The sequence below is a fragment of the Carassius carassius genome, chromosome 31 (assembly GCF_963082965.1).
Source record: "Carassius carassius chromosome 31, fCarCar2.1, whole genome shotgun sequence".
Lineage (NCBI taxonomy): Eukaryota > Metazoa > Chordata > Actinopteri > Cypriniformes > Cyprinidae > Carassius > Carassius carassius.
In genome coordinates, this window is record NC_081785.1 from 24,342,788 (window position 1) to 24,362,639 (window position 19,852).

The window sequence follows — 19,852 nt, forward strand, 5'->3', positions numbered from 1 at the left end:
GGACCAGGACAACTAGAGCCCCAGATACAGATCCCCTGTAAAGACCTTGTCTCAGAGGAGCACCAGGACAAGACCACAGGAAACAGATGATTCTTCTGCACAATCTGACTTTGCTGCAGCCTGGAATTGAACTACTGGTTTCGTCTGGTCAGAGGAGAACTGGCCCCCCAACTGAGCCTGGTTTCTCCCAAGGTTTTTTTCTCCATTCTGTCACCGATGGAGTTTCGGTTCCTTGCCGCTGTCGCCTCTGGCTTGCTTAGTTGGGGACCCTTCATCTACAGCGATATCGTTGACTTGATTGCAAATAAATGCACAGACACTATTTAACTGAACAGAGATGACATAACTGAATCCAATGATGAACTGCCTTTAACTCTCATTTTTGCATTATTGACACTGTTTTCCTAATGAATGTTGTTCAGTTGCTTTGACGCAATGTATTTTGTTTAAAGCGCTATATAAATAAAATAAAGGTGACTGGGAAACACAGTAGCCCCTGGGAAGTCGGCTAGTCCTGCAGTCATTACCTCTTCATTGGTCAACATTTTATTACATAACGTAACACAGTTTTGAAGCTGTTTTATTTATGTGGAAGCATCTGTTGTTTTGGCTTCTTCTTTGCTTGTGTTTTGGAAATTTTGTACAAAAGTCTAATAGCATCCCCTACCGTATAACAATGAAAACATGGATTTTTTTTGTAAGGATAAACATAGGGCTGGATGATAAAATAGTACCGTATTTTACTACGGACTATAAGGCGCACTTTTTTTCATAGTTTGGGTGGTCCTGCGACTTATAGTCAAGTGCGACTTATTTATCAAAAATTAATTTGACATGAACTAAGAGAAATGAACCAAGAGAAAACATTAACGTCTACAGCCGCGAAAGGGCGCTATGCTGCTCATTGCTCCTGTAGCCTACCACTAATAAACATAGGGCGCCCTCTCGCGGCTGTAGACGGTAATGTTTTCTCTTGGTTCATTTCTCTATATAATTTTCCTTGATAAAATTATAACAAAATGTAAAAAATTATTGTGTTCTTTGTAACTTTTTTTGAAAACATCCATCTGATGACTTTCTGTCATCTTAGCGTAGTGGCACTTAAAGCAGTTCATTCCAACAAAATAGGCTTTATAGAGAGAGCAAGAGAGAGAGAGAGAGAGAGAGAAACTTTTGGTTGTATATCTCCTTTCAAAAAATAATATGTCTGGAATGAACAATTTGGCTCAATAAGCGTTTGAATGTTTATGCACTATGCAAATATTAATGATGCATTGAAATTTTGGCCAAAATAGTTTTTTTGATTGTTTGCAAACATTTCTTTGTAAGTAACATTACATTTATATTTATTCATTTAGCAGACGCTTTTATCCAAAGCGACTTACAGATGAGGACAGTGGAAGCAATCAAAAACAACAAAAAGAGCAATATATAAGTGCTATAACAAGTCTCAGTTAGGTTATAACAGTACACCTAGCATGGGATTTTAAATAATATAATATAAAGAAAACAGACAGAATAAAAAAAGAATAGAGCAAGCTAGTGTTAGAGGTCTTTACACATACACACACACACACACACACATACAATTGCATAATTAATGAAAAGAAAATGAAATATAAAAAGATTAGAAAGGTAGTTAAGATTTCTTTTAAAGAATAGAATTAGAATAGTGAGTGTTAAAGTTAGAGGGTCAAATAAAGATGGAAGAGATGTGTTTTAAGCCGATTCTTGAACATAACCGTTAATATGAACTCACAACTGAATGTAACATGAAACAAATGATAACTTTTAGTTAAAATCTTTATTAAAACCCCTTCCAACTCAATTTGAACAGAAGAAAATTTACATGGAGGACCTGCCTGCGGGTGTCGCTGTTGGACAGTGTTTTCTCTACTTCCTGTTGGCCTTCTGTAGCAAATCGTAGCTCCGTGTAGCTGTTTTTATTTTATTTTTTCTCTAGAATCTTTATCTTACTATCACTCTCTGTTTTTTAAAGTGGTAAAATATAACTTAATTCACACCATATTTCTGATATTATCGATCAATCTTATCAGATTAACTTTGATCGTTCACTTTTATTTTATATCCATGAGTGCAGTACACCTGCAAAGCGATAGCACTCGTTAGCTTGTCATTAGCGTTTTCATTCGAACCTATCGCTGTTTTCTTTTCTCCTCTCGCTCCAGTTTTTCACAAGTTCATCAAACAACCGCAGTAAGAATCTTTCATCAAGCACGGTGAGTAATGGCTTCTCCTGTCATTGTTACTTGCACCTCTTGCCAAATGTACAGTTTATCTATCTCTGTCGCTGATGAGGGATTCACATGTGATAAATGCAGGGAAATAGTTAGGCTGACAGAGAAGATTTCAGAATTAGAGACACGCATCCAAACTTTAATTGAGGACAGTAAGAATGTTAGGGCTCTAGATATGGCTTTGGATGCGTCTAGCTCAGGGATTCCTGTACATTGTTCGGTTCCGGAAACAGAGCCCCTGCAGCAGGGCAACTGGGTGACGGTGAGGCAGCGTAGTCGTGGGTCAAAACACCGCTCTTCTGTTCCGATCAAAACATTAAACAGGTTCTCCCCACTCAGTGATGCACCCACTGAGAAACCTGATGAAAGTGCTCTAGTTATTGGTGATTCTATTGTACGGAACGTGAATATAGAGACACAAGCAACCATAGTCAAATGTTTACCGGGAGCCAGAGCGCCTGACATCTTGGCAAATTTAAAAGTGCTGGCTAATGCTAAATGTAAACACCGTAAGATTGTTATTCATGCCGGCGCTAATGATGTTCGACTTCGCCAGTCGGAGATCACTAAAAATAACATTAAAGAGGTGTGTGAACTTGCAAGCACGATTTCAGACACTGTAATATGCTCTGGTCCCCTCCCTGCTTACCCTGGTGATGAGATGCATAGCAGATTGTCATCACTCAATGGCTGGATGTCTAAGTGGTGCCCAAAGAATAACATAGGTTTCATAGACAATTGGACGAGCTTTTGGGGCAGACCTGACCCGTTTAAAAGAGGTCTTCATCCCTCCTGGGGTGGCGCCACTCTTCTCTCTAGAAATATGGCAAATAATCTTAGTGTTTATACTTGACTAACTGGGGCCCAGGTCAGGAAGCAGACAGACTGGCTAAACCGACCAGTCTGTCGGTTTAGCCAGAAGACTGTGTCTGTTCCCCGAACTAGAAAAAACAAAAAACGTCCAAACCAAGTTAAGATTAACAATTTAATTGAGGTTCAACAAATAAAAAACAGAAGCAATATGGATAAACAAATGATAAAGCTTGGCTTATTGAATATCAGATCCCTTTCTACGAAAACACTTTTTGTAAATAATATGATCACTGATCATAATATAGATGTACTCTGTTTGACAGAAACCTGGCTAAAACCTGATGATTACATTATTTTAAATGAGTCCACCCCCCAAGATTACTGTTATAAACATGAGCCGCGTCTAAAAGGCAAAGGGGGAGGTGTTGCTTCAATTTATAACAACGTTTTCAGGATTTCTCAGAGGGCAGGTTTCAAGTATAACTCATTTGAAGTAATGGTGCTTCATATAACATTATCCAGAGAAACAAATGTTAATGATAAATCCCCTGTTATGTTTGTACTGGCTACTGTATACAGGCCACCAGGGCACCATACAGACTTTATTAAAGAGTTTGGTGATTTTACATCCGAGTTAGTTCTGGCTGCAGATAAAGTTTTAATAGTTGGTGATTTTAATATCCATGTTGATAATGAAAAAGATGCATTGGGATCAGCATTTATAGACATTCTGAACTCTACTGGGGTTAGACAACACGTTTCAGGACCTACTCATTGTCGAAATCATACTCTAGATTTAATACTGTCACATGGAATTGATGTTGATGGTGTTGAAATTATTCAGCCAAGTGATGATATCTCAGATCATTATTTAGTTCTGTGCAAACTTCAGATAGCCAAAATTGTAAATTCTACTTCTTGTTACAAGTATGGAAGAACCATCACTTCTAACACAAAAGACTGCTTTTTAAGTTATCTTCCTGATGTAACCAAATTCCTTAGCATATCCAAAACCTCAGAACAACTTGATGATGTAACAGAAACTATGGACTCTCTCTTTTCTAGCACTTTAAATAAAGTTGCTCCTTTACGCTTAAGGAAGGTTAAGGAAAACAGTTTGACACCATGGTATAATGAGCATACTCGCACCCTAAAGAGAGCAGCCCGAAAAATGGAGCGCAGCTGGAGGAAAACAAAACTAGAGGTATTTCGTATTGCTTGGCGGGAAAGTAACATATCCTACAGAAAAGCATTAAAAACTGCTAGATCCGATTACTTTTCTTCTCTTTTAGAAGAAAACAAACATAACCCCAGGTATTTATTCAATACAGTGGCTAAATTAACGAAAAATAAAGCCTCAACAAATGTTGACATTTCCCAACACCACAGCAGTAATGACTTTATGAACTACTTTACTTCTAAAATCGATACTATTAGAGATAAAATTGCAACCATTCAGCCGTCAGCTACAGTATCACATCAGACAGTGCACTATAGACCCCCTGAGGAACAGTTCCACTCATTCTCTACTATAGGAGAGGAAGAATTGTATAAACTTGTTAAATCATCTAAACCAACAACATGTATGTTAGACCCTATACCATCTAAGCTCCTAAAAGAGGTGCTTCCAGAAGTCATAGATCCTCTTCTGACTATTATTAATTCCTCATTGTCATTAGGATATATCCCCAAAACCTTCAAACTGGCTGTTATTAAGCCTCTCATCAAAAAAACACAACTTGACCCCAAAGAACTAGTTAATTATAGACCAATCTCGAATCTCCCTTTTCTGTCCAAGATACTAGAAAAGGTGGTATTCTCACAATTATATTCCTTCTTAGAGAAAAATGGTATATGTGAGGATTTCCAGTCAGGATTTGGACCGTATCATAGTAATGAGACTGCTCTCCTTAGAGTACAAATGATCTGCTCTTATCATCTGATCGTGGGTGTATCTCTCTATTAGTTTTATTGGATCTTAGTGCTGCGTTTGACAATTGACCACAACATTCTTTTGCACAGACTTGAACACTTTGTTGGCATCAGTGGAAGTGCATTAGCATGGTTTAAATCGTACTTATATGACCGCCATCAGTTCGTAGCAGTGAATGAAGATGTATCCTATCGATCACAAGTGCAGTATGGAGTACCTCAAGGCTCAGTACTAGGGCCGCTACTCTTCACGCTTTATTTGTTACCCTTGGGAGATATCATCAGGAAACATGGTGTTAGCTTTCACTGTTATGCTGATGATACTCACCTCTATATTTCTTCGCAGCCCGGTGGAACACACCAATTTGAAAAACTAATGGATTGCATAGTCGATATAAAAAACTGGATGACAAGTAATTTCTTACTGCTAAATTCTGAAAAAACAGAGGTGTTAATCATAGGACCTAAAAACTCCGCTTTTAATAACCTAGAACACTGTCTAAGACTTGATGGTTGCTCTGTCAATTCTTCGTCATCAGTTAGGAACCTAGGTGTGCTATTTGATCGCAATCTTTCCTTAGAAAGCCACGTTTCTAGCATTTGTAAAACTGCATTTTTCCATCTCAAAATATATCTAAATTACGGCCTATGCTCTCAATGTCAAATGCAGAAATGTTAATCCATGCATTTATGACCTCAAGGTTAGATTATTGTAATGCTTTATTGGGTGGTTGTTCTGCATGCTTAGTAAACAAACTACAGCTAGTCCAAAATGCAGCAGCAAGAGTTCTTACTAGAACCAGGAAGTATGACCATATTAGCCCGGTCCTGTCAACACTGCACTGGCTCCCTATCAAGCATCGTATAGATTTTAAAATATTGCTTATTGCTTATAAAGCCCTGAATGATTTAGCACCTCAGTATTTGAATGAGCTCCTTTTACATTATAATCCTCTACGTCCGCTACGTTCTCAAAACTCAGGCAATTTGATAATACCTAGAATATCAAAATCAACTTTGGGCAGCAGATCCTTTTCTTATTTGGCGCCTAAACTCTGGAATAACCTACCTAACATTGTTCGGGAGGCAGACACACTCTTGCCGTTTAAATCTAGATTAAAGACCCATCTCTTTAACCTGGCATACACATAACATACTAATGTGCTTTTATTATCCAAATCCGTTAAAGGATTTTTAGGCTGCATTAATTAGGTAAACCGGAACCGGAAACACTTCCCATAACACCCTATGTACTTGCTACATCATTAGAAGAATGGCATCTATGCTAATATTTGTCTGTTTCTCTCTGGTTCCGAGGTCACCGTGGCCACCAGATCCAGTCTGTGTCCAGATCAGAGGGTCACTGCAGTCACCCGGATCCAGTACGTATCCAGACCAGATGCTGGATCAGCACCTAGAAAGGACCTCTACATCCCTGAAAGACAGCGGAGACCCGGACAACTAGAGCCCCAGATACAGATTTCCTGTAAAGACCTTGTCTCAGAGGAGCACCAGCACAAGACCACAGGAAACAGATGATTCTTCTGCACAATCTGACTTTGCTGCAGCCTGGAATTGAACTACTGGTTTCGCCTGGTCAGAGGAGAACTGGCCCCCCAACTGAGCCTGGTTTCTCCCAAGGTTTTTTTCTCCATTCTGTCACCGATGGAGTTTCGGTTCCTTGCTGCTGTCGCCTCTGGCTTGCTTAGTTGGGGACACTTCATCTACAGCGATATCGTTGACTTGATTGCAAATAAATGCACAGACACTATTTAACTGAACAGAGATGACATAACTGAATCCAATGATGAACTGCCTTTAACTATCATTTTTGCATTATTGACACTGCTTTCCTAATGAATGTTGTTCAGTTGCTTTGACGCAATGTATTTTGTTTAAAGCGCTATATAAATAAAGGTGACTTTGACTTTGCTGTCAAAGATCGTCAACGGCCCCATATTATTATAGTTTCACTTTCACAGCACATTAAACTTCACTCTCTTACTTTATCTGGAGAAACTGTTCATTAGTTTAAAGTTATCAAGTTTAAAGACTCTAGCTTCGATATTTGACCAATGTTTTGCTAAAACATTGTTGCAGTGTCAGTTATTTAGTCATTTTTGTCAGGAGTACCAAATAATAAATATGTATGAGTCATTTTTAGAACAGAAATTCACCACGCATTCATATTCAGTCACGTCTGCATCGGTTTATTTGTGTTGACACATTCACTGAACCGAGTCAAATAGCGTTTATAGTCCTAAGTTGCATATACACAGAGATATATGGATATATTTACTGATGTTTACTTCATATTTCTTCAGAGAGAATCATAATTTCTCTTCATTTTCCACTGATTTACACGATCTAATCATAATGATCAGCTCCAGCGCTGTCTCTGTGTGTTTAGTCTTCCATGTGTGCGCTGCCGCTGACAGAGACCTGATTCATCCGTGTCTTGTCCATCATAACTGTGCATCATATCCCGCCCCATCCTACCCGTGATGCCTTTCCTGTACACTTCCGTGTTGATATCTGACCACAACGACAACATCCAAATAATAAACACACGCTTATGTTAATAAATGGGTGGTATATGTGATTTTTTTGGGGGGGGGCATGTGTATTACAATATTGAAAATGTACATCTGAAATGCTAACTTGTGCAGCGATGTAAAAGGCTATAAATAACATTTTTACAACAGTATATGACCAAATTCGAAATGTGATCGCAAAAGGAAGTTATTACAAACACTCGATCTGGGTTTAAAGTGAGTTTTGAGTAAAAGTGTTCTTATAATTTCATAAATAGTCTTATGTAGCTTGATGCTAACATTAGCTCTAATGCAGCTACATAGCAAGTGCAGTTCTTCTTCATAATGCATTTTGTCATAATAATTCATGTAAGGTCGTAAGAAAATGTTTTGTTGTATTTTTATAGTAAGGCTTTTCATAATAGTGGGGTAATGTATACTGGGATTGAAGCTATGTGGCTTGGTAAACCTTGAAATACCAGAACAAAGGCTAATCATGGCGGAATAAAAACAAAAGAATAATGATAAAAGAAAAATTAGTATTTTGTGTCATACCTGGCCGATGTGTGAAAGGCTTGTTTCGTAAGAACAATAGAATAATGAATGGGGCAGTTTTGCTAGTCCAAACATGAGATAAAATCACAAAGAAGAGCTTACAGGGGTCATAAATTAATTTTATTAGCCTTTTATGAGCCTTCTCTAAAAACACACATGACAGGATTTTAGAAAATGTTTAATAAAATTCACAGTTTGTGAGATTATTTTCTGAAATATCAAAATGAAGTATTAGTAGACTTGTGGCTTTAGCCTCAGTATGTTTCTTAAATCATATCCTATGTCAACATTTTCTTTTTATACATTTAAAAAATATGTTTTTTTATTTTTGTTTTTATGTTTGAGCTTATATATATATATATATATATATTATCATAAAGTCTAAGAAATTCTGATTACTGAACAGTAAACTTTGAAGTGTCAGCTTTGTGAACATATTGATTATGTATCTAGTAAGAAAGACTCATAAGCAACAACCTTTTAATTTTGGGTATGTCATTTGTGTCTCCATGCTAAAAATGGGGGGTGACAAGTAAGGGGTTAATGGCAAAAAAAAGCTTACATCTATGTGTGTTTTTGTTCGCTCAGGCAGCCATGTTGCAGAGATTATTCATACCCCTTCATTTGAAGTGTGGTCCCGAAAAATCTTTGTTTGAAGGGCTGTCTGGCCCTTCCCATACCCCTCCAGCCAAAAAAAGTGTAGTAGTAATACTACACTAGTAATACACAATGCAATAATATGAAATATTAAGATTCTTTATTACCAGACAGCAACGTAGTGTTGGCCCAGATCAGGCCCACATGTGGGCTGGATCTAGGCCAAAACTGCTTGCTGTCTGAGTTGTGTCTATGTAACGCTCAGGTGTGGATCAGATTTGGGGATTCTGGTTTACTTAAGGCTGAGAATTGGCATCAATAATAAAACCTGTTTTGGCCCAGTTGAGGGCCAGTTAAGAGTGATTAACTGGCTGAGATTCTGGTCGGTTATTTTATCTGGTCTCTCCATGCCAATCACTGGAATGAGATACAGGTGTTCATCATTTGTATTTAACCCACTTACTCACCGCTCGTCTCCCAAGTCTGCTTTTACTTTTAGTTTTGTTTTAGGACAACACATTCTCACTCCCAACTCATCACATATTGACGTTAAGTCAGGTCCCTTTGGTGTCACTTCGTTTTTCCAGGACAATGACCCGAAGCACACTGCTGCAAGCAGAGGGTATAAACTGTGTTAAGACGCTCTCAAAGATTATATTCAGAAAGTAGCAAAACCAACTACAAAGTCTAACTTAATTGCTGCCATAAATTAATTCTTGTTTGAGAAACTTACAGCAACATCATGTAACAAGTACATAAACAGACTGTTTAAAGTTCTTCCAGCTGTGGTGGAGCATCAGGGTGGACACATTGGAATGTAGCACATTGTACATTGGCAATAATTTATTTTGGCATATTGTACATTGTGAATAAATATATAGGACAACTATATAATATATATATATATTTTTTTTTTTTCGTGGTCTTTATGTTGTATTTGTTTTCCATTAAGCTGGAACCTGTCTGATTACTAGTCATTGTTTAGGGGCAAAGGAACAAAATGAAAAAATGGTAAAACCGGTTTGGGGTACAGTAAATTCCACCTCACATATGCGAATAAAGGTGGGGAAACTTCGACAGGGTATGTTTAAATATGAAATTTTTAAAAGTAAAATAATAATAATAAAAATTACATAATAATAATAATAACAATATAATTTCAAAACTAAGATTTACTTAAAAGTAAAATGCCAAGACAAGCAATATGATTCTTTATTCATCCATTAAAACTAGGGCTGGGACAACGCGTCGAGGTCATCGATGACGTCGAGGCAAAAAATACGTCGACGCAAAATATGCGCATCGAGGTTTTTCTGCATTGATCTTTTTTTTTTGGCGGCTGTCAAAGCCTTATTTGATCGGTGAGTGACAGTGACAGGGCGCGTACGAGAGAGAGCCCCGGCTGCGCGCACACTCACAGTCTTCAAACAACACGAGCGCTTCTTGCTCTCTCTCTTGTGCATATTAATCAAAATCATTAAACACGATAGAAAAAGGGCGAAACACCTACGTTTCACGCGCAGTTTCACTCACAGTCTTCAAACTACACGAGCGCTCTCTCTCTCTCTTCCCCCACCCCCCTCCCCTCGTGAATATTAACCAAAATCATTAGACACGATAGAAAAAGGGCGGAACGCCAAAGTTTCACGTGGAGCATTCGGAGATTTTTTTTTCTCCATGACAGGCTGCTGGCTCCCACTGTTAATTTTTATTTTTTGGAAAAGCACTCTCTGTATTAGCTTAAAGCCCTAAAGTTTACATTGGTTACTGTATTCTTTCAATTGCTCTAAACAAGTATTTTGGGTGAACTTTTGTATTGAATGCTAGACATCAAGTTGTTGTTATTTTCATCTGAAAGAAGAACTTTTTTTCAGTAAGCTAGGCCCTATGTGTTCAGTAAGCTTGTTTCAGTAAGCTGTGTGTTTTCAAGGCTTCAAGGTTTTATTGAATGCTATCTCTATACAAGTGCAAAGTAATGCATTCTTAGTCAGTCTTTTATTTTGTAATTTACGAGCAATAAACATATATTGCAATGTTAAGGAATTCATGTTTTTTTCATTCAGATATGTAAATCAACATGTATAAATTGTTAGTAGTCAATTAATGGGGAGATAATCGAAATCGAATCGGCCTGGAAAAATTAATCGTTAGATTAATCGATGCATCGAAAAAATAATCGCTAGATTAATCGTTTAAAAAATAATCGTTTATCCCAGCCCTAATTAAAACACTTGATCACATAAATTTGAACTTTCATTTTACAAAAACTTCTGTTTAAAAACGCTTAACTTTTGCTATTGTTATGCCTGTCGTTTACACCACTCCGGATACTTTTGAAAACGAGTAAGAAATAATTATTCAGATAAGTTTGGATAGGAGTAAGAAATCGTTAGAAAATGTAAACTGTTATTTGTATAGGCAATGATACTAAAACATAACTAAATGCTTTCATATAAAAAAAGAAAAAAGAAAAAAAAAAGAAAAGTGGGTGTGCTTTCTGCCATCTTGTAACAGCTTTCTGAAATGCTTCTCAAAACTGAACCGAAACTCTAATACCTGCCTCACTTGCCTTATGAGAAACGTCAGAAAGCTTGTGTAGCCTAGCCTACTCCTGTTTAAATACTGTACAGTATGAAAGGATCAGTTGTTGAACTTATCATACACATAAACAGGGGCGGACTGGCCATCTGGAAGTTTTGGAGAAGTCCAGAACGGCCGTCCATCCAAAGGCCGTCGGCCTGCTGATTCATCATCAAACACAATTGAAAGAGTGAAGTGTTATGTAAGCTGGCTAACTTACTTTTATTTTGGCTATTGGATAACTACCCTTACTAAATGAACCATGGTTGTACTATTAATACAAAAACAAAAAACTTGTTTTTTTAGTTATACCATGGTAACCAGAAATAAACTTTTTTTTTTGCCATATTTTACTACTATTTCTATAACCACAGTTTTACCACAAATATAAAGGTTAGACTATGGTAAGTGTAGCAAAACCATGGTTAATTACTGGTTACTATGGTTTAACTATAGTAAACGTTTTGTTATTTTTGTTGTTTTTTGTAGTAAAACCATGGTTAATTTTTGAAAAGGTTCCGTTGTCATCTGTGCTATTTGCAGAGCACTTCTGTATTTCATTGTGTTTAATGTTCGCAGCGTATTTCTGTATTTGCAACACGTTTTTGTGTTTGGTTGTGTTGTGAGTATTTGCAGCACATGTGCTGTCAAAACTGATGAAGATGATTTCTTAATTTGCTGGTGCTTTTTCCATTTGCATGAGTTTCCTTAAGTTGATCCTAGATGCCTTTACGCATATTAGGGATTTCCTGAAGTGTCATCCTTTCTATTACTTCTCTGAGGCATATTTGGAGTTTCTGCACGTGTGTCCTCCAGCTTCCAGTATAAATGAAAGCGACATTACAAGTGACGTGACGTGACACAGCCAAGTATGGTGACCCATACTCATAATTTGTGCTCTGCATTTAACCCATCCAAAGTGCACACACACAGCAGTGAACACACACCCGGAGCAGTGGGCAGACATTTATGCTGCAGTGCCCGGGGAGCAGTTGGGGGTTCGGTGCATTGCTCAAGTAGTGGTATTACCGGCCAAAGACTCAAACCCACAACCTTAGGTTTAGGATTCATACTCTCTAACCATTAGGCCATGACTTCCCCACATAGTCTAGGAAAAATAATACTTATCCCAAATTATATTTTGAAGTAGATATATGATAATCCATGTTTTTCTCAATGTTTTTTGTTTGTTTGTTTGAGTTTTTTTTTTTTTTACTCAAATCGTAAAAAAATAAAAAAATAAATAAACATTCTGATGTGCCAACCATCAGAACCAAACCAAAAACCATGGTTAAAAAAACCAAGGAATGTATTAAACCTTGGACTAACTGCATTGTTGCATCCCTAATTCACACCAGGAACTATAATGATAAAGATAACTATAACGTTCCAGAGCAATGTTTTTTTTTTTGTTTTTTTTTAAGTGTGCTACATTTATGTCGTCTGACACTTTAAATGACGAGCTCTTTAAAGAAGGATGGATTCTGATTCATTGTCAATGTTTTCATTATTCATCAGCTGGAAAAAAAAAATTCAGAAGTGATTCCCACAATATAATTCGTCAGTGTTGTTATTATCGTTGTGGTGCGGACTACTTACAACGATTTCACTGAAATGACACTGAAATTACATATATTTTGTGGTACAGTAAAATGATTGGCAACCCCATTCTAGATCATGCACATTCACTGTTTCACTATTAAGCACTCATGTGCTTTTCCAAATAATTTGTTTATTTCAATGTGGTGTTAAAAAAATACCACACTAGATGCTTTTCCACTGTAAGGACAGTGAGAGCCAGTGCTTTAAATGGACCGGGCGGGGCTAATAGCCTCTGACCTGTAGCACCGAGGCCAAAATAGCACTGCGTTTCCACCATCAGGCCAGAAGCTTCACTAAAACCTGCCCTTTTCACGCCTCTTCAACGTCACGTAACCCCATAATTTCACCAACAAAAAGAGGTTATCAGAAAACTAATAAGAAATAAATCACTCGAACTACTGCGATCACAAAATGAACATGATAAAAGCGTCCGTTTTTTTGCATGCTTTGTTAAATATTTAAATCCAAAAACATCAATGTTTTACAATAATAAGTGATACATTGATCATAATGAGTTAATTTATCAGGACTGAAAATTAGTCACACAGAAATAAAGTGTTATGAACACAGCCTACCTGATTATTATGTCGAGTCTGTTTCTGTTTATTTGTAGTCACAGTAGCCATTACATTTGAAAAAATTATAATTTCTATATTTTTATAAAAGCTCCTGAACAAAAACAATTGTTATATTCTTATGACAGGCTACGCAGACTCGGAAGGAGATGGATATATGACAGATAAAATATGTTACTAAATAAATACACAATCGTGATAGAGAATAAGAAGCTGACATCTGATTTCTTTAAGTGGTCACATTTACCATGTTTACTATGGTAACATTAATGCCTAGCATGCATAATTTTTTGCATTGCTTATATATATTTCTGCATTGTATAGTAATTATAATCCACATCGGATCAAATTATTTCAACGCTCACTGCTGACTGAAAGTGTGTTTTGAGCTCAACTTATTTAAAAAAAAGAATTTAATGCTGGTGTTATACCTGTTAGCTTTATGAAATGATCCGTGGTACTGTGGCTCTCCAGACATGGAGAAACTCCGCCTTTGATCATAACCACTCCTCTAACCTCAGCTGGGCCGCTTTGGCCCAAGGTTTTCGTAGGGCCAAAAAACCTGGGCCGTTGGTCCAAAGGAAGCACCGGCGAGGCACGATCAAGTCCCGGAAGTACAGTAGAAACGCGACTGGCTCTGGTATCCACTAGCCTTTGGTCCGACAATGGAAAAGTGGCTAATGACTTTCTCTTAGGGTGTACTCACACTAGCCAGTTTGAACCGTGCCCGAGTGCGTTTGACCACCAAAGCGCGGTTCGTTTGACTAGTGTGAGTGCTCCGAACCGTGCCCGGGCACGGCTCGATTAGCCGGCCCTGGCCCGCTTGGAAGAGGTGGGCCAGAGCACGGTTCAGTTGGACTCGGGTGCGGTTCGCATGCAGTGTGAGCGCTAACCGTGCTGGAGCACGGAACAGGACGCGTGGCGTCACGGTTTTGCGACGCTCCAAAAGTGCAGCTGCAAAGTCCTTGCTGCATTTCAGCTGGTACATTGCAAACCTCCTCATACGAGCAGCACGATTACGTGAACATTTTCGCGCCACATCTGTTTAACAGCAGGCTGTGAGAGGGCTGTGGACCAAACGACACAAAATTATCCACAAAGAAAACAGAGCGATGGACTCGTGTTCAGAGAGCGCCGCTCTTCCCGTTTATCCCGAAACCGTCACGCACCATAATGACGTAAGCGTGCTCCGGCACGAATGCTGAAACCCTATGTGAGTGCAGGCCAGAGGGGGAGGGGGGAGGGGGGAGGGGGGACAATCGTACTCTGGCCCGGTTCATGGCAACCGTGCCTAGTGTGAGTACACCCTTAGTGTTGAGACACAATTCTTTATTTCTATTATCATTAAATACAGTGACATCTACTGTGCAAATAATAAAACAGTGCCACACTTTGCATAAACACAGCACCCGACGGGGACGCAAGAGTTATAAACACCAGCACCACTACCTTTGCTCACTGCAACCGTAACATGCCAAGAGAGACTACACTGTACCACTAACAAACAATGTGCACAGTAAAAGCATAGTAAAGCAGGCAGGCGACTGGGGGTGAGGAAACAAAGGCACCCAGTGTGTTTCTAGCAACGAGGCTTGGATCCTATTAATAAACACTTCCAGATTTTCCAGCAGTCAACTCTCTTCGGCTAACACATACCAGCTGGGCAAAGGGGATTGTATCTACAAGAACAGTGTAGAGAGCATGTATATTGTGCCGAGTTGCAAATTATTGACAGACCTCAGAGGAGCGATGCCAATAATGTCCACAAAGCCACTATATACTTAACAAAACTGGTGAGCTGCCAGCAGAATGACAGAGGGAATGAAAGTAAGCTAAAGACAGCAAAAAGGTCTGTAAAGTGTGGCCACAACCATGCTTTTTACATTACATTTAGGCCCCTTTCACACTGCACGTTGATCCCGTAAAATTGCCAGATCGCCTTCTGTGTGAACACAAACACATCCCCGGATTGATTCCAAGATCGATCCCAGGCTGGGGACCTAGTAACATTGCCGGGATCATTCCCAGAACAAGCTCTGTGTGAACAAAAGCCAGAACCAATGCTGTAAAGTGTGTGTTGTAGTGATGACGCATGTTAAAATGTGCCTATTTTACCGGGTGTTAAAATTCATGTGATGAAAAAATATGTGCAAACTGTAATGAAGCAGAGATCAGTTAGCTCCCCACTATCCAAGCTGAAGCTGAGATCATTCGCCAGCTTAAGTTAAAGTTAACGTGCCTAGCGTTTTCGACTCGTGCAATACACGTCACATCCTGATGTCACGTGTCATTAGGGACCTTTACGTGTTGTGTGTGAACGCAATCACTGGCAGTGTGAATTAACCAAAATCTAACGATCAGAGAACAATTGCCGGGACACACTACCTGTGTATTATCCAGAATCTCTGTGTGAAAGGACCTTTAAATTTAATCATTTAGCAGACACTTCAATCCAAATCGACTTACAAATATGGACAATACAAGCAATCAAACCAACAAAGGAGCAATTATATGTAAGTGCTGTGACAAGTACTGGACAGTCTGTTTTGAAGCATGGCAACTGGTTTGAGCTGGTTTAACCTAGTCCTTAGATGGTCATGATGAGCTTGTTTAAGCTACTCCTGAGCTGGTTATTAGTGGTTATAAGCAGATGCTAGTTGATTAGGACCAGCACATTACCAGCTTAAACCAGCTCATGCTAGCTAAGGACAAACTAAAAACCAACTCAAACCAGCTGCCATGCTTCAAAACATTCCTAACAAGCATTTTTTTTCTCTCCAATAGGGGGTGACTAAAGTATGCACAGAAACATAAGAACATCCTTCAAATAATTTAGGTATTGTGATATTATATGGTCATATTATAGTACTTTGACATAAATATCTTGTTACATTTACAAAAAGAAGAAGAAGAGCCAACTACAGATGTGGCAGGTACGTTTGCCAGATGCTTTAATTATCAAAACCTGAAGTATGCCAAGCCATGTAAGTAATACAGCACCTATGCAAACAAGACTTAAGCATGAACATAAAAGGTGCAATTTAGAATACTTTTCACTTTATTTTATTTTTTTATTTATTTAAAAAAACAGACATTCACCTTATTTTTTTGCCAATATATGAGCATAATGATGTAAACAAACAAAAAAATATTATATGAGAATTATAGTGTATTTGGTCTGAGAAAATTAAAATAGCATAAATTTTCCCTTTGTGGAAAGAGAGAAACAGCGCCTTCTACTTGCCAACGAAAATATATATAGATATTATAAACAGAGGTTACTCTTTAAAACACCGGCAAAACACCCTTAATTAAATTGCACAACGAATGCAATAAAACTGTGAATATTAATCAGTGTATATAATATAATCACATTAACACAATTGTTATAAACGTAAGTGAAAGAATAACGTTCTTATCCACAAAAATAATTACTCATTGACTGCCATGATGGCTTCATGAACGCCACTTAAGTGTTATCTTAAATTTCACATATTATTCACAAAACCCTGCAAGGATTTGCAACTGGCAAGCAAACCACAGCAGACCGCCTTTATCTACGACTACATAACATTTATATAACAAAATACAGCTACATCTAAAAGCCTGATGCTTTACGTGTTTTTATGTAAGGTTTATATCAAGAGAAGTGAAATTTGGACAGGTCCAAATAACCTGCAAAGATTAAGTAATACTGAGAAATATGTAATATCAGCAATGTCCCTGTAATGTCAGCAGAGCTATCGTAATCATTATACAGCTTGCACAAATCAACAGTGCTCATTTAGGCATCTTTACTTACCGTACACCTTCATCTTTGAGAAAAACACGTTGTCCAAATTGTAATCCGTTTGCGCTGACACCTTCAGTTTAGCGCTCTAACTACAGACGTACCAGTAAGCAAACAGCGCGGAGCTCTCATGTCTCACCATCAGTCAAAGCACTACACACGCCTACTAAATATCTCTCTTAAAGACACAGTTCCATCATCAAGCATGTCTATCTTGGATAGCCCAAACCATCTGGTATACTGTTTTGTGCGAGCAGGCTTATGTTCTAGTTTGAGTTTGAGTTTGAGTTTATTAGTTTATAATAACGTGGACAATCCCTTTTAATGAAAAGAGCAGCTTTAGCCTCTACGGCTAATTTCCAGCTGTAGTCCCCGGCCAGTTGTTAAAAGGCATACAACAAATAAAAAACAATACAATTATATTTACAACAGGGATAAGCAAGATGGAATAAGACATACAAACATTTGGCACACAAATGAGACAAGCACAAACAAACAAGCAGAAATTGCAAAGACATATAAGCAGTTCATGCATTAAAACAGTACAAAGCAACATACACGATAATAACACAGACAAAACCTAACATTGAAACAGACAGCAGAAAAATCTAATGGCAGCAGCATGACCATGTCACATCAAATACACATCACAACTTTCAGATTAATGTATGCAGTTATAATTGTCGGACAGCCAGTTTTTAAGGTGTGTAGCAAAGGTGGAATATGTAGGTATGTCTTTAATTATAGTGGGCAGTGAGTTCCAGTTTTGTATTGCTGTAACAGAAAACGATAATTGACCAAATGTGCTTTTCCTGAATGGGATTAGAAGGTCACCTCGTGTGGTGCTTCTAGTGATCTGACTGCCATTATTACGTCAGATTACAAATGAATTAAAAGGAGCAGGAGCGGTATTATGCAAAATTTTGTAGACCAGGCAGATGTTTTTATATTTGATAACATCTTCCCAGCTTAACAGTTTATGGTTTTTAAGAATAATGCAATGATGTGAACTGTTAGGCTTCTGGTCCAGAACTTTGAGAGTTTTTTTTATAAAGAATAGCTAATGGCTTTAGTGATAAACTGTTAGTTTGTCCCCAGCTTGTCAGACAATATGTTAGATGTGACATAATCATGGCATCCATAAATAATTTGGCAGCATTAAAAGTAAGTGCATTTCTAATATATCTAAAATTAGCTAAGCCGAACTTGACCCTATTGCATACTTTCTTAATATGTGCTTTAAAAGAGAGATTAGATTCAATAATGACGCCCAAATACTTAAATTGTGTCACAATACTAATGTTTTGACCTAAAATCGTTATATTTGGCACAATGTTACATTGTCTCTTTGTAAAAAACATTCCCACAGTTTTGTCTAGATTTAGTTGAAGGCATGAACAATTTAGCCAATTGGTGATCTTATCCATAGCTATGGTCAGTTTGGCAGCAGCCAGATGTTTTGTCTTGGCATGCGCATAAATTACAGTGTCGTCTGCATACATTAATGTATTGATATCAAGGCAAACTGATGGCAGATCATTGATATATAGACTAAACAAAAGTGGGCCAAGTATCGATCCTTGTGGTACCCCTGTGCATAGATTAAGAGCTAATGAACAATGGTTGTTTACAGAAACATATTGAGTTCTACCAGTTAAATATGACTCAAACCATTTAATTGCAGAAGTGGAGAAATTAAAAGTAGAGAGTTTGGCAATAAGGACCTGATGGTTGACTGTGTCAAAAGCTTTACGAAGGTCTAAAAACACAGCGCCAACAACACCTCCCTTGTCAACCATTGCTCGTACATTCTCTAAAAATAAACAGTTTGCTGTTTCTGCAGAGTGATGGGCCCTGAAGCCAAACTGCATCAGATGAAGAGTAAATGGACTATTATTTAAAAAAGAAACAAGCTGCTCTGATACACATTTTTAAAAACCTTAGAAACCACAGGTAGAAGACTGAGTGGACGGTAGTTAACTATGTTCAAAGGATCATTTGACTTAAATATGGGAGTTACAATTGCAGTCTTCCAGGTAGTTGGAAATATCCCCTGTAGAACTGACTGGTTAAAAATTTGTGTAATAGGGTAGGATGGATGTTCATTCAGGGATTTAAGCATTTTAGAATCCATTCCATAAATATCTTTTGATGTTGAAATTTTAAGAGAATTAATAATTGCCTGGGTTTTAATTTCAGAGATAGGTTGATGTGGCGGGGGAGGCGTGGTTTAGCGAAGTCTGCAACGGGAGAGCGAGTGAAGAGACGAGCGGCGGTAAGTGGTTCAGGTGAGAAACAAGTAACAGCTGGATCTCGTTGCAGTGATTGGCGTGGGGAACCATTTAAGGAGCGCGACAGCTGGCGAAGGACGAGAGAGACGGGGACTCGTGCTGGACCGAGAAGGCTGCGGAAACGGACAGTAAAGTGAAAGCGAAAGCTGCGAAGTGCGCGCACCTGCCGCGACTGTTTCTTTGTTTTATTTTTGATTTTTGTAAATAAAGCTTCTCACGAGCCCCGTACGCCGACCCTGGTCTCCTTCCTTTACCCCAACCTTGAAGATCATTACACTGGTGCCGAAACCCGGGATAGGAAGGAGAGCGTCCGCCATGCAGACTC

At 38.3% G+C, this 19,852-nt stretch overlaps 1 protein-coding gene across 1 annotated transcript in view; it reads right to left on the bottom strand.

The window, feature by feature from the left end:
* The window catches only part of daam2 (dishevelled associated activator of morphogenesis 2), a 189,767-nt gene extending 172,362 nt beyond the window's left edge, over window positions 1-17,405 (bottom strand). Inside the window, exon 1 of the mRNA XM_059519409.1 lies at window positions 17,249-17,405. The gene's annotated coding sequence lies outside the window, so the exon portion shown is untranslated. The remainder of the gene's footprint in view (window positions 1-17,248) is intronic.
* Window positions 17,406-19,852: the final 2,447 nt, after the last annotated feature.